This window comes from Cervus canadensis, chromosome 32 (assembly GCF_019320065.1).
Source record: "Cervus canadensis isolate Bull #8, Minnesota chromosome 32, ASM1932006v1, whole genome shotgun sequence".
Classification (NCBI taxonomy): domain Eukaryota; kingdom Metazoa; phylum Chordata; class Mammalia; order Artiodactyla; family Cervidae; genus Cervus; species Cervus canadensis.
In genome coordinates, this window is record NC_057417.1 from 39,949,975 (window position 1) to 39,962,160 (window position 12,186).

General features: G+C 65.9%; 1 non-coding gene across 1 annotated transcript; it reads left to right on the forward strand.

Annotated features, from left to right (window-relative positions):
• The first annotated feature begins 7,710 nt into the window (after positions 1-7,710).
• Positions 7,711-7,783, forward strand: TRNAG-CCC. Its single transcript has one exon. It is a non-coding gene; the product is annotated as a tRNA-Gly (tRNA).
• Positions 7,784-12,186: the final 4,403 nt, after the last annotated feature.

Here is a 12,186-nt window from a genome sequence, read left to right on the forward strand (position 1 = left end):
TTAAACCCAGTGCACAGGTCAGGTGATGCTGCCCACAGACAAGGGCCATGGAGGCCTGCCACCCTTTCAGGAGCCACCACCACAAGCCGTGCCCAAGTGAGGGTCCTGGGGATGAGGCAGAGACAGGCAGGCTGGTGGACCGTCCAAGGGGGGCCTGCTGGGCACCCCAGAGCACCAGGCACTAAAGCACAGCAGGGCCACAGCCAGGAAGCCCTGCCCCCGCCCGCCACGTCCAGGGACACGCCTGTGCTGGAGTCCTGGGGCCAACCGCTGTACAACGTTCACAAACGGGACGGACCCCTCTCAGTCCGGAGGCCAGGAGTGGAGTCAGGGTGTGGGCAGGCCCCACTCACTCACTGCCCCGAGGCTCCATCTCCTGGAGGCCTCTGCAACCCCTGGTCTGTGGCCACATCCCTCCAGGATGAGACCGTGCCCGTGACATCAGTGACTTGGTGACTCTAGTGCTCTTTCGGCCCAGCCTGGCCTCACTTAACCACACCTGCAAATAGGACCGCAGCTGAGGATCCAGATGCACGTGAATCTGAGGGACACCATTCAACCCAGTCAAGGCACCAGCAGTACGAGGGGCGGCTCGTGCCCGCCTGCGGGACAAGACCCCTCGCCGAGTCCCGGTCTTTCCTCTGTGAAGCAGGGCCACCTGCCCGCGACCGTCCCAGGCCCCGTGTCCTACGCAGGAGTCATGCCTTGTCCTGGTGTGCTGGGGGTTCTGAGGGTCAAAGATGAGGCACCAGGCAGAGGTAGAGTGTTGGGGCAGGGAGTCAGTGCACTGGTATGGGGTGGGGGAAGGGGATCCCCAAGTTGGCCCCTGGTTTGAAGCCTTAAGCTCCTCCCACTGTGGCCTCAGAAGGCCCGAGATACGGGTGGCCATGCTGCAAGGAACAAGGAAGAATTTGCTAGAAGCACCCCAGGCAGGGGGAGTGCCCTCAACCAATGTTCACAAGTGGCCTCCACAGCTCAGGGGCCCCTTGTCCTGGAACAGGTCGGGGAGCTCACTGTGGGTGCTGGGTCAGAGGGTGGGCAGTGAGGCTCACAGGTCGGGGAGCTCACTGTGGGTGCTGGGTCAGAGGGTGGGCAGTGAGGCTCACAGGTCGGGGAGCTCACTGTGGGTGCTGGGTCAGAGGGTGGGCAGTGAGGCTCACAGGTCGGGGAGCTCACTGTGGGTACTGGGCCCCGAGGGTGGGCAGTGAGGCTCACAGGTCGGGGAGCTCACTGTGGGTGCTGGGCCCCGAGGGTGAGGCGTGGGACAGCTCACGGTCGGGGAGTACTGTGGTGCTCGGGCCCGAGGGTCGGGCAGTGAGGCTCACAGTCGGGGGGAGCTTCACTGTGGTGCTGGGTCAGAGGGTGGGCAGTGAGACAGGCTCACAGGTCGGGGAGCTCACTGTGGGTGCTGGGCCCCGAGGGTGGGCAGTGAGGCTCACAGGTCGGGGAGCTCACTGTGGGTGCTGGGTCAGAGGGTGGGCAGTGAGACAGGCTCACAGGTCAGGGAGCTCACTGTGGGTGCTGGGCCCTGAGGGTGGGCAGTGAGGCTCACAGGTCGGGGAGCTCACTGTGGGTACTGGGTCAGAGGGTGGGCAGTGAGGCAGGCTCACAGGTCGGGGAGCTCACTGTGGGTGCTGGGCCCCGAGGGTGGGCAGTGAGACAGGCTCACAGGTCGGGGAGCACATCGGGGGTGGTGGGCCCTGAGGGTGGGCAGCTCACGGGGCAGGGCCCCGGCTGAGCCTGGGCAGGGGTGGGGTGCAGGCTCCTGGGTCTGCTCACTGCTGCTCACTCACGGGGACTGGAGTGAGGACACCATGGTCCTCGGGGCACCTCCTGCTCTCTGCAGGGAGCTTGGACAAGGCACCTGTGTGCGTTTTTACTGCCGGCCTTGAGGTGTTGGTGTGCACATGTGGCAGGGCCCACTCCTGACACTGGTCACAGCCCACAGGCTGGCTGCTGGGGCCTGACCTCTGCTACCACAGGCCCGAGCACCCTGAATGCCAGTCCCAGCCCAGGGCCCCTCCAAGACCAAGCAGATGAGGGTGCAGGGCCTCCTATAGCCCTGGGACCAGCCCTTGGCAGGCTGGGCTGGGCCATGGGGGGCACACCTGCTCTGGGGAGGGTGGGGGGCTTCCGGAGCTGCAGCTGTTAGTCCCCGGGCCAGACACAGCCTCCCCAGCAACAGCTGGGCCGGAGGTTGGACAGCCAGGAGAGCACAGAGCCCAGGCTGCCCCCGGCCCCCCCGGGGATCGGTTACAGAGGCTACAGATGCTTGGGAGACGATGGGGCAGGGCGTAGGAGGGGAGCACCCTGCCCAACCTCCAGCCCCAGGTGTGACACCAGGACTCCCCTGGGTGGGGGGCAGCAGGGACGTGGCTGTCCACTCCCTCCCACGGCCCAGAGGTCCTGCCACCCACTTCAAACTATCCCTCGGCCTCCCCTGCTCCAGGTCTGAATCTCTGATCAGCAGCCATCTGCAGCCCAGGATGTAGCAAGACCCCCTCCCACCAACCCTTTAGGCAGCGCACGGGATACCCAGAGGCTACCCCACCCCCTCCCCAAGGCTGACGACCACCAGCCAGCATCCTGGGGCTGAGTGGAGGTGGGCAGGGCAGGGGGCAAGGTGGAGGCTGGGGGCCTTGGTGGGGCAGGCCCGGGGGCTAGGGCTAAGAGGAGCTGCACTGCATGGGGGCCACAGGGTCATCGTGGGCGCCCCGGAATACAGCAGGGCCCCATCGGCACTCCAGGTGTCAGTGGCCCAGGCTCGTCCATCACTCCTGTGGTGCCTGGTCTCACTTCCCACACCTGAGATTTGGGGGTCCCTGAGCAAGGGACAGTGGGTCTCACCCCAGGCCTGGGAGCAGCCCAGACCCCGCCTTCTGGTCCGAGGCGGCCAGGGTGCCCAGACTCTTGCTTGAATGTCTCCAGGCCTTTCTGCTGACACGTGAATCTGCAGGCCCCCGAGACCCAGCCCTGCTGTGCGGACAGGGTCTGCCCAGAGGCCCGGGGTCTGCACAGCCTGGCCAGCCTGGAGCCCATGGCCTCTCTGGGCCCTGGGGCTGTCTGCCGGCCCGCCTGGCCCCAGTCCCTGCCAGCCAGTTCAGCAAAGGACAGGCCAACCGTCAGGGCCAAGGACTCCCTGGCCTGGCCAAGTGGGGCCGTTTTTCAGGACTCGGGGATTTTGAACCAGCTGCTGTGGCAGGTGTGGCCGGCCCAGCTGAGCAGAGGCACCGGCCGCCCGGAGAGTTGCCAGCCAGCTGCTGGAGGGTGCGGGGCAGCCGGGCTGGCCCCTCGCCCGGGCAGCAAAGCCAACAGAGGGCGGACGGGGCTGGGGGTGGCAGGAGGCCCCTACAGCCCAGAGGGTTCACTGCTGCCCCACCAGAGCAGAGACCACAGCCCGGCTTCTCTGGGCCCTCCGGACAGCCGGGGCAGTCGGCTGGCCTGAAACCCCCTGTTCTCAATCCAGGGTGGGAAATCCTCACTGTCAGAGAAGAAGCACCGCAAGCAGAAACCCGTGCCCCAGCCCTGTGTCTCAGCTTGGGTCGCAGGGCTGTGAGGCGCTGGGGCTGCGTTGGGAGCATTTGTGAGCTGCTCACACCTCCCAGTGGCCACTGCCAGCTTTGTTCGCAGGGATTCAGAGGCTGAAGTGTGCCGGGGGATCAGGGAGCCCTGCGTGGTGCTGTGCTGTGGTCCACTGAGGGTACAGGCTCAGAGGGGGACCTGATCTGTCTCATGGAGAGGACAGGGTTAGGGGGCCGGGAGAGAGGAGGGAGCCGAGGAGAAGTTGCCCCTAGTTGGGAGCCTCAAACCAGACAGGGTCTCCGTGCTACCAGGAGCCCCGGGGGGTGTGGGGGCCACCCTTGGGCTTGGCCCGCATCAAACGGGTGTCAAATGGGCATGCCCAGCACCCAGGTGACCGGGCACCAGCTGGCCCCCATGCAGGAATGGTGGTCCCCCTGCAGAATGGGCCACCCCCTGGTCATGGACCAGTAGACACAGGCCCTCAGGCAGGTCCCCGAGGGTGGGGAGAGGTGCACCCCCTCCCCTGTTCTGTCTGGGCCACCCCACAGCCCTGAGGCCTCTGACACTAATCCCTGACAGAAGGGCGCCCCATGGAGGGCTGTCCCCCAGGGAGAGGGGATCGGGGAAACACTGGGGAGGGGTCACCCAGCCGAGAGGCCACAGGGACCCCAGTCCAGGCTCAGGGAGGGGGCAGGGCTCTCCTGGAAACCTCCAGAGGAGGGGACGGGAGGGGCAGTAATTAAGATCCCGGGTTTCTGAGGAGGATGCTAAGGCTCAGAGAGGTTGGGTGACCAGCTGAGGCCACACGGATGACCTGGTAGGAACCTGGCCCGACCACAGGTGGCACTGGGGACCGTAGGCAGACCCTGGTCACCCGTCGCTTGCCTCGCTCCAGAAGTCCGGCGCCGCGCCCCGCCCCGCCCCGCGCCCCGCCCTCCGCCCCGCGCCCCGCCCTCCGCCCCGCGCCCCGCGCCCCGCCCTCCGCCCCGCGCCCCGCGCCCCGCCCTCCGCCCCCCGCCCCGCCCCGCCCTCCGCCCTCCGCCCCGCCCTCCGCCCTCCGCCCCGCCCCGCCCGCAGTCACCGCGGCGCCCAGGCGGTGGCGCCAGAGGCCAATGGACGCGCGGAGGCCGGTCGGCTCACGACCTTCCCCGCAGCGCGTGTCTGGGTGGGGTCCCGCCGCGGAGAGACGAGGGATCGGGGCAGCCCCTGCTTGGGGACCGCGTGGCTCAGGAAGTGTCTAGTGGGGGGCTGCCTCCCGCCAGAGGAGGAGAGGGGGGTCCCGGTGTGGGGCTGCCTTCCCTCTGCTCCTGCCCCCACAAGCTGCCCCTCCGGAGAAGCTGCCCCCGGAGAAAGGGGAGAGCTGGGTGGGGCCCCGACAGGCTGAGGGAACACAGCAGGGGGATTGGGGGTCCCAGGAAGAGGCAGAGGGGAGCAGTTGAGGGTTGAGGGGGAGGTGAGGTGGGGGCCCTTGACCCCTGGGTCTGTACTGCCTCCCCCACTGCGGCACTCTAGCTCAGACCAGGCCCCGCCCCCACCCATTTTCTCCCAGATCCGTTGAGAGCCTCTAATTTGTCCTAATGCCTTTAATTTGTCTTTTCAGCCAGTTATCACTGTGTCAGTTTGATGCTGAGAGAGTCCACGTGAGTGCACAGTCAGGGCCGGGTTCTTGGTGCCTATGAACATTTCCTACTTGAGGCCCAAAGCCCCTGACCAAGAGGGGGTCCCGGTCAGGGGGCTGTGGCATTCGGGGGCGCTGCTGGGCTGCGGCCGTTATGAGCGCGTCTCACGCAGGAGGCACAGATGTGGGCGCCGGGCAGTAGGCTCTGGGAGCCCCGGCCAGCCCTGGTTTCCCTGAGTTTCCCAGCCCTCGTGTGTCAGGTCAGCGCCTTCACGCTCCACGCGTGGCTCGGCCTGAATCTTCAGTGGAAAGCCCAGCCTCTGCACCCCGTCCGTCGCCCTCCGGGATGGGGCAGGGAGGGGGCAGGGGGGCGCGGCCAGTGCCTGGGTGATTCCTCGGGCCGCCTCCACACGCGAGCTGCTGCGCAGACCTTCCAGGACGGTTTTGCACCCCTAACCGTGCTTCTCATGCTGAAGGTTCTGTCTGGTTGTTTTCTGAATCCCCTGCCTCTTTCCACACTGTTGGTTTTCACTTCGGCTGTCGACAGTCGAATCACTTTATGCTGATTGCCTGATCTCTTCTGACTCGTTCCGCTGTTTCCTTCTCGTCCTCAGAGTGCTGCGTGCCTGCTGCCGTCCCCGTGCGTGCTGATCCTCAACAGGAGCTGTTTCTTGCGTGGGGCCCCCGCCCTGTGGTGGACATGTGCCTTTGCTGGGTCCTGGGAGGTCTCTGCAGAGGCCCACAGTCTCCTCTGCCCAACCACTCAGAGGAGCCCTCCCAGGGCCCCGCTGCGGCCTGGCATGGATGCCTGGTCGCTCTCAGGCACTGGCCCAGGGCCTGGCTCTTATGCAGTGGGTAGCAAAGCCGGCCTGGTGCTTGGGAGGGTGTCCTGGGGTGTTCCTTGCTCTGGGGCAGGTGGAGCTGGGTGGGCTCTGTCTGCACAGGGTCAGCTGTCCTGGCCGACTGATGCTCTAGGTGGTCCCTCACGAAGGTACCGGGGGGGAACAGCCCTGAGCCCGGGGAGGCGTTGCTCGTAAGCAGTGCTGACCAGTGGTCACCAAAGCCGGAGGCCTGGGGCTGAATCCCGCGCTGGTTCTAGAAGCAGGTGGTGCAGGAAGACCGTGGACCTGTGTCCCGCCAGAGGTGTGTCTAAGTCTCCCTCCCAGTAACTGCCGACGGGACGTATTATGTGGAAATAGAGGCTGGTAGGTGTGACCGAGTCGAGGCCACGAGGGCAGCTTCCGTCCAGTGACTAGCGTGCTTGTGAGCATAGGGAACTTGGACACGCAAAGAGGCGGCCGTGGACAGCAGAGGCAGACAGGGGTGAGGGAGCGCCAGGCGGGAGGCGGGAGGGTCCCCAGCCTCAGGAGCGGGTGCGGCCCTGCCCACCCCTGCCTCCACCTCTGGCCTGCAGACCCTGGGAGCCGGGCTCCTGTTTCAGCCCCGGCGTGCTGCTGGGTGCCGCAGCCCCAGTGATGGCGGCAGGGCTTTGCCCGTGAAGCCGCTGTGTCCCCGGCCCGCAGCCGCAGGCGTGACTGAAGTCTGTGAACAGCGCTTGGAGCTGGGTCCCTCCAGGCATCCGGTGAGCCCAGCTTCAGCCCCGGGGACCCAGCCCGCCCCGGCCCCCGCCCCAGCCCATGGGTGTCAGGAGAGTTGCATTCTCTGCTCCTGCCGCTGGGGCCCGGCCACCGCGCTGGCTCTGTCGGAATTGGGTCAGGTTTTGCCACCATCTAAGGGGCGATGGCCTCGGCGTATGGAGCCCAGCAGTGGTTCAGGCCTCTGGGCACAGAGCTGGTTCCATGGCCGCCAGGATCGCAGGCCTCTAGACGTGGACATCAGCGTGGGCGCTTTCTGTGGCCCATAGGCGGTGGGGCTAGGCTCCAGGTCACCCACAGGGACTCAGGGATGGGCATGACCGTGGTCCCTGTGGGGTCCCCGGGCCCCTGGGACGTGACTCAGCACAGAGGCAGCATCCCTGTGGTGTGGCCTTTGACCCCGCAGCGATCCTTCCCTGGGAGGCCCCACTCTTGCTCCTGAGGCCTCCAGCCATTTGGATGAGGCCCACCTGAGCAAGGGCATCTTTCCCTAAAGGCACCTGACGTAGGTGGACAGTGCAGGCGCCAGGCCCACACCTGCGCCCGCGCGTGGCTGAGAGCGAGTGAGCGCAAACATGCCCGTCACAGCTGGGACTGTGGTGGCTCGTTCCCGTGTTTTCGCTGTTCCCCTTTACAGACGAGGAAGCAGCGTCAGAGGTGACCACTGGCCTGGGTCCACGGCTGGCCAGGGCAGAGCCAGGGTTCCCCAGCCGCACCCTTACCTGGGCCGCCACGAGGAGTCTGGGCTGCGGTCTGCGGTCGGGATGGCTCCGGGGCCCGCATGCCCCATGGGCCAGGTGGTTTGCTTGAAGGAAGGGTGGCCAGCACCCTGGTGTCAAGGCAGCCACAGGGCCAAGATGAGGTGTGCTGGGATGCGTGGTGGATGTCGTGGGTGGAGCTTGCTGATGGCCCATGTGGATCTGGGCAATGAATGCAACAATTTTTCTCTTGAAAAAAATCGCAAGTTCTGGGACTTCCCTGGTGGTCCAGTGGCTAGAACTCTGTGCTCCCAATGCAGGGGGCCCAGGTTCAATCCCTGGTCGGGGAGATAGATCCCGCATGCTGCAACCTAGACCCAGCATAACCAAATAAATAACTATTTTTAACAAAAAATCAGAATTTCTGGTGATGCCGGCCCTGTGTTCTTGAAGGGCAGGAGCTGAGAGGGACCATTGCTTAGCCAGTGGACGGTAGGCCACTGGCCGAGCCCCACCATAACCCAGAAGTGCTGTTCCTCATCTGTCCCCCCTGGCTGAGGACAAGGTGTTTGGGAGCCTGGCAGTGGCTCATCGCTGGGGGCCCAGACGCTGAGACAGGATGAGGGGGCTCTGTCCCAAGTCCCAGCCCCGCGATTCGCTGTTGAGATGGTGCAGTGGGGGCTTCATGCTTTCGTGCTGACTTACTGATAACTTTTCCTCTGGTGGGGAATTTTGCCTCCAAACGGCATTTGACTCTCAGATGTAAATGAAATGAATTAAATTGATGAATCACTAAATTCTAACATATTAGAAAAGAGCGCTCCTTTGGCATCTGGTGACTTTTTAATTGACATAAAAGTTGGTTGCTGTGAACAAATCAAGACAAATGTGCTCCTTCTGACTTGCCTCCAAGTGGGAAATTAAGCGACTCAAATGGACTCTGAATGCGCCGTCACCAGAACACACTAAATGTGGAAATGCAACACAGAGCCCCGCGGAGCTCTCGCGTCTGTGGAGAGAGAGGGGAGGGCAGCCTCTCCCTGCCCCAGGGACACAGCCTTCCTCCCCTGGGGAAGCTGGGGCCACAGAGGACCCGCCAGGCTGTCTGGACATCTGGCCACAGCCGGTGGGGTGTCCAAGGGGAGACCAGAGCATTAAGCCCTGGGGTGAAGCCCCTGCACCCCATGTCCCACCCTGAAGTCTGGGAAATTGCTTCTTAACAAAGCACGCACTGAAGCCTGAGACCACGGCCGAAGGCAGCGCGCACAGTGGGACCGGCAGTCGCTCACTCACCAGCACTCACACCTTCTCAACCAGGACAGACGCTGCCAAGGGGGTGTGGTCTGGGAGCTGCTGGAAGCTGAGGGACACACAGGCAGCGTGGAGCAGCCAGGGGCCTCCTGAAGGAGGGGGCGTTCCAGCTATAGGTGGGGAGAGGGAGGTGGGCCAGCCAGGAAAGGCTCCGGGGTGAGAAGAAGCAGGGTGTGGGGTGGAGGGCCCCCCGGCCCCCAGGACCCGCCCAGCTGCGGGGTGGCTCCAGGTGAACCGGAGTCAGCCTCCGACACTTCTGAATAGTCATGGGGTGCCTCAGCCCTGGTGCCGAGCAGGGGCGGGGGCAGGGTGGCTGGAGGGGGACGTTGTGTCCAGCAGCCACTGGCCTCAGACTCTGCAGGAGGTGGCAGCCCAGAGTGGAGCTCCAGCAGGGGTGGGCCCCACGAGAGGGGTTGGGGTCATCTGTGACGGGCCCCTCGGGCACTGTCCTGTTGCCATGGCTCCTGGCTGGGGCCAGCGTGACCTCTGTAGAGTGTCCCCAGGCTTCACCTTAGCTGACCTCCTGGGGCTCAGAGGCCAGGGGACACCTGCCAGGAGCAGGGCACAGGGAGGGGACGCCTCCTCTCCTTCTGAGCCAGAGCCCCCAGGACAGCCCAGGTGACCCCCTCCTGGGTGTTAAGGTGTGGGCATCGCAGCCTGCTGGGTGTAACTGACCAAGCACCACCCACCCACAGGGCCCGTCCCTGCTGTTTGCCGGGCACCGCCCTCGTGCACGCCCCTGCACCCAGGACAGTGAGCCTCAGAGAGGCTCTCCCTGGCCTTCCTGTCCCCACTGCCCTTTCCCACCACCCTGATCCCTCCACTGATGACACTCTAAAAGCACCTCTATTTTGGTTTGTCACCCGTCTGTCTCCCTGCCGGCCTTGGCGCTCAGAGTATGGTCTCGTCTGTTTTGTGCTAAGCAGCGTCTGCACCAGCCCGTGGAGCCATGGCCCCTGGGGATGCAGGAACTCCATGTCTCCCACCTGAAGGCATCCAGAGGGGGTGTGTGAATCTGCTGAGTGTGCAACAGGCCACATGAGTGTGCCAGCCAAGCAGGAGATGCTGTCCAGCCCTGCCTTGCCACCTCGCTCCATCCAGAAGGCCGTGTGCACTAGTCCACTGGGATGCAGGGACTTCAGCAAGGGGAGAGCTGTGCTTTGATGCCTGCATTCAGGTGGCTCTGACACCTGCTAAGGGGAGACCCCAGAGTGGACCTCCCGGCCAGCTGTCCTGACGCCCATTGCTGGGCCGCGGCCCCACTCCATCCCTCAGAGTCAGCCTCCTGCGCGCCATGGAGGGAGGACCCCTGCTCCATCCTCCTCAGACTTTCAGAAGGGCACTTTGAGTCCCCTCCGACCCCCAAGCTCCGGTGTGCGGTCCTAGCGGACCTGAGAGAACGAGCTGGAGACACCAGCGTCATCAGAGTCGCCGCCACCGACGGGACAAGGGTTGTGGGCGAGCTGCGGAGACCTCAGGGTGAAAAAGGGGCAGAGGACAGTCCTACGCGGGGCCCGCGGGGAGCCGAGTGCCCGCCCCCACCCCGCCCCAGCCCCGCCCCGGCACCCCCACCTCCCTCCGACGCTCGCCCCGCCCCGCCTCCCAGCCTGCGCCCCGAGCCCCAGAGCGCAGCCCCGAGTCAAGAGCCAGCGCAGCGGGTGCGCGTCTCCCCGAGGGCCGCAGGCAGCGCCGCCCCCCGGTGAGTGCCGCGCCCCTGCCGCGCACCCCCGCCCCCGGCCCCCAGAGACCCGCTACCCTCTCCGCGAGGCTAACCGCCTGAGCGCAGCCTGCACCCTGGCCCTGGGTCGCTCGGCGCGCACCGCCCCGCAGCCGCCCTGTCTCCCGCTCCTCCACACCCCTCCCTCACGTGCGCCCCTGGAGTTCGCCGCCCGCTGCTCGGGGTCCCTCCCCGCCCCTCTTATCGGCTCCCCTCTCGGTCTCCCCCCCCAACCTGCCCTCGCTCGCCACCCTCGACCTGGAGTCAGGGCAGAAGCCTCGGGGAGTCAGGCCCGGCCCTCTCTGCCCTGAACCCGGACCTCCCAGCCTCCCCACGGTGGGCGCCGCTGCAGTGGGGCCGCCCAGGGTGGTCTGCGCAGCTGGAGGCTGTGGCTGGAGTAGGTGGGAGGTAGAAACTAGAGTGAGAGGGGGCGGCTGGGGCTAGGACTTCTGCGTGGGGAGACGGGCAGTGGTGGGCCAGGGCGCAGAGGGCCTGGTCCGGGGACTCACCCTGGACCGGTAGGCGGGGCGCGGGGTGCAGCCCTGGGAGCTGGAGGTGGGGACAGAACCCCAGCATCTCCAGGGCTGCGGTGCTCTGGGCCCACACACCCCCTCCTCAGAAGGGAGTACACGGCCTGTAAGTTCGCCCGTGGGCCATCTCCCCGCCCGGGGTCCAGGTGGGGTCTGGCCTGCTGGCTCTGGCCTCCTGCCAGCCTGGGGCCCCAGAGAAGGCGAGGGCGGAGAGACACTGCTGCCCAAAGTGTGAGGCGATCTCGGGTGCTGCTGAGCCCCACCCGAGGAGATTGTGCTGCTGGGGGCAGCGGCCACTCGCGCGGAAGACCGGGAGCCTCCCGGGCAGACACGGTTGATGCCTCAGTGATGGTAAAGGCTGGTTCCCAGGAGACAGTGGCCAGGAATTCTGGGGGCAGGAGGTGACCCTGGAGACTTCCCGAAGGGTGCGGAGGCCCCACAGAGACCCTGTTGCCACACGCGCACCTCAGGTCCCCTCATGGGGGAGGGTGCCCCAGGCCAAGGCTGCCTTAAGGACAGATGGAGCGAGTTTAGGGGTGAGGACAGGGGTGGCCATCAGCTGCCCCCGTGAGCCAAGACCTCCCTGGGGAGGCAGGCCTCAGGGAGCCCCTTGGGTGGTGCTGGGGACTGTCCCTGCCCCACACAGGTGGGGACCCAGGAGCACCGAGCTGCCGTCACAGTGGGTTCCACAGCTGCCCCTGGGCGGCGGGGCCAGTTCCCTCCTGCTGACCGAGGACCATCTTAGCCTGTGAGGGGCTGGGCCCAGCGCTGGTCCTCCCCGGGGCATGGAGCACTGGAGCGCCAAGGTCCCCTCCCTGTCCCCAGGTCCCTGTGGAGGCTCTGGCCCCTCTGCGGAGCCCAGGGCTGCTGGTGCTGGGCAGGAGATGCAGGCTGTTTGGGGGCAGGCAGGTGGGAGCAGCTATTGAGCGCCCACTGCATGCGGATCCTGTGTCGGGACTCGTTTCCTCTGCTCCGTGGCTTTGTACAAGTCTCTGTTACGGGAGCTGGCCCAGAGACGTGGTTCGACTTACCTGAGACCCCTCGGCCAGCATGTGGGCGGGGAGCTGGGGCAGGCGGGTGGGCTCTGTCCCCTGAGCCACAGCAGCAGTCCCTTCCTGGTGGGGGTCTGGGTCAGAAAGCCCCAGCGTTGGCCTGTGGTCCTGCTGCCGCTGCCCTCCCCATTCCTTATCCAAGA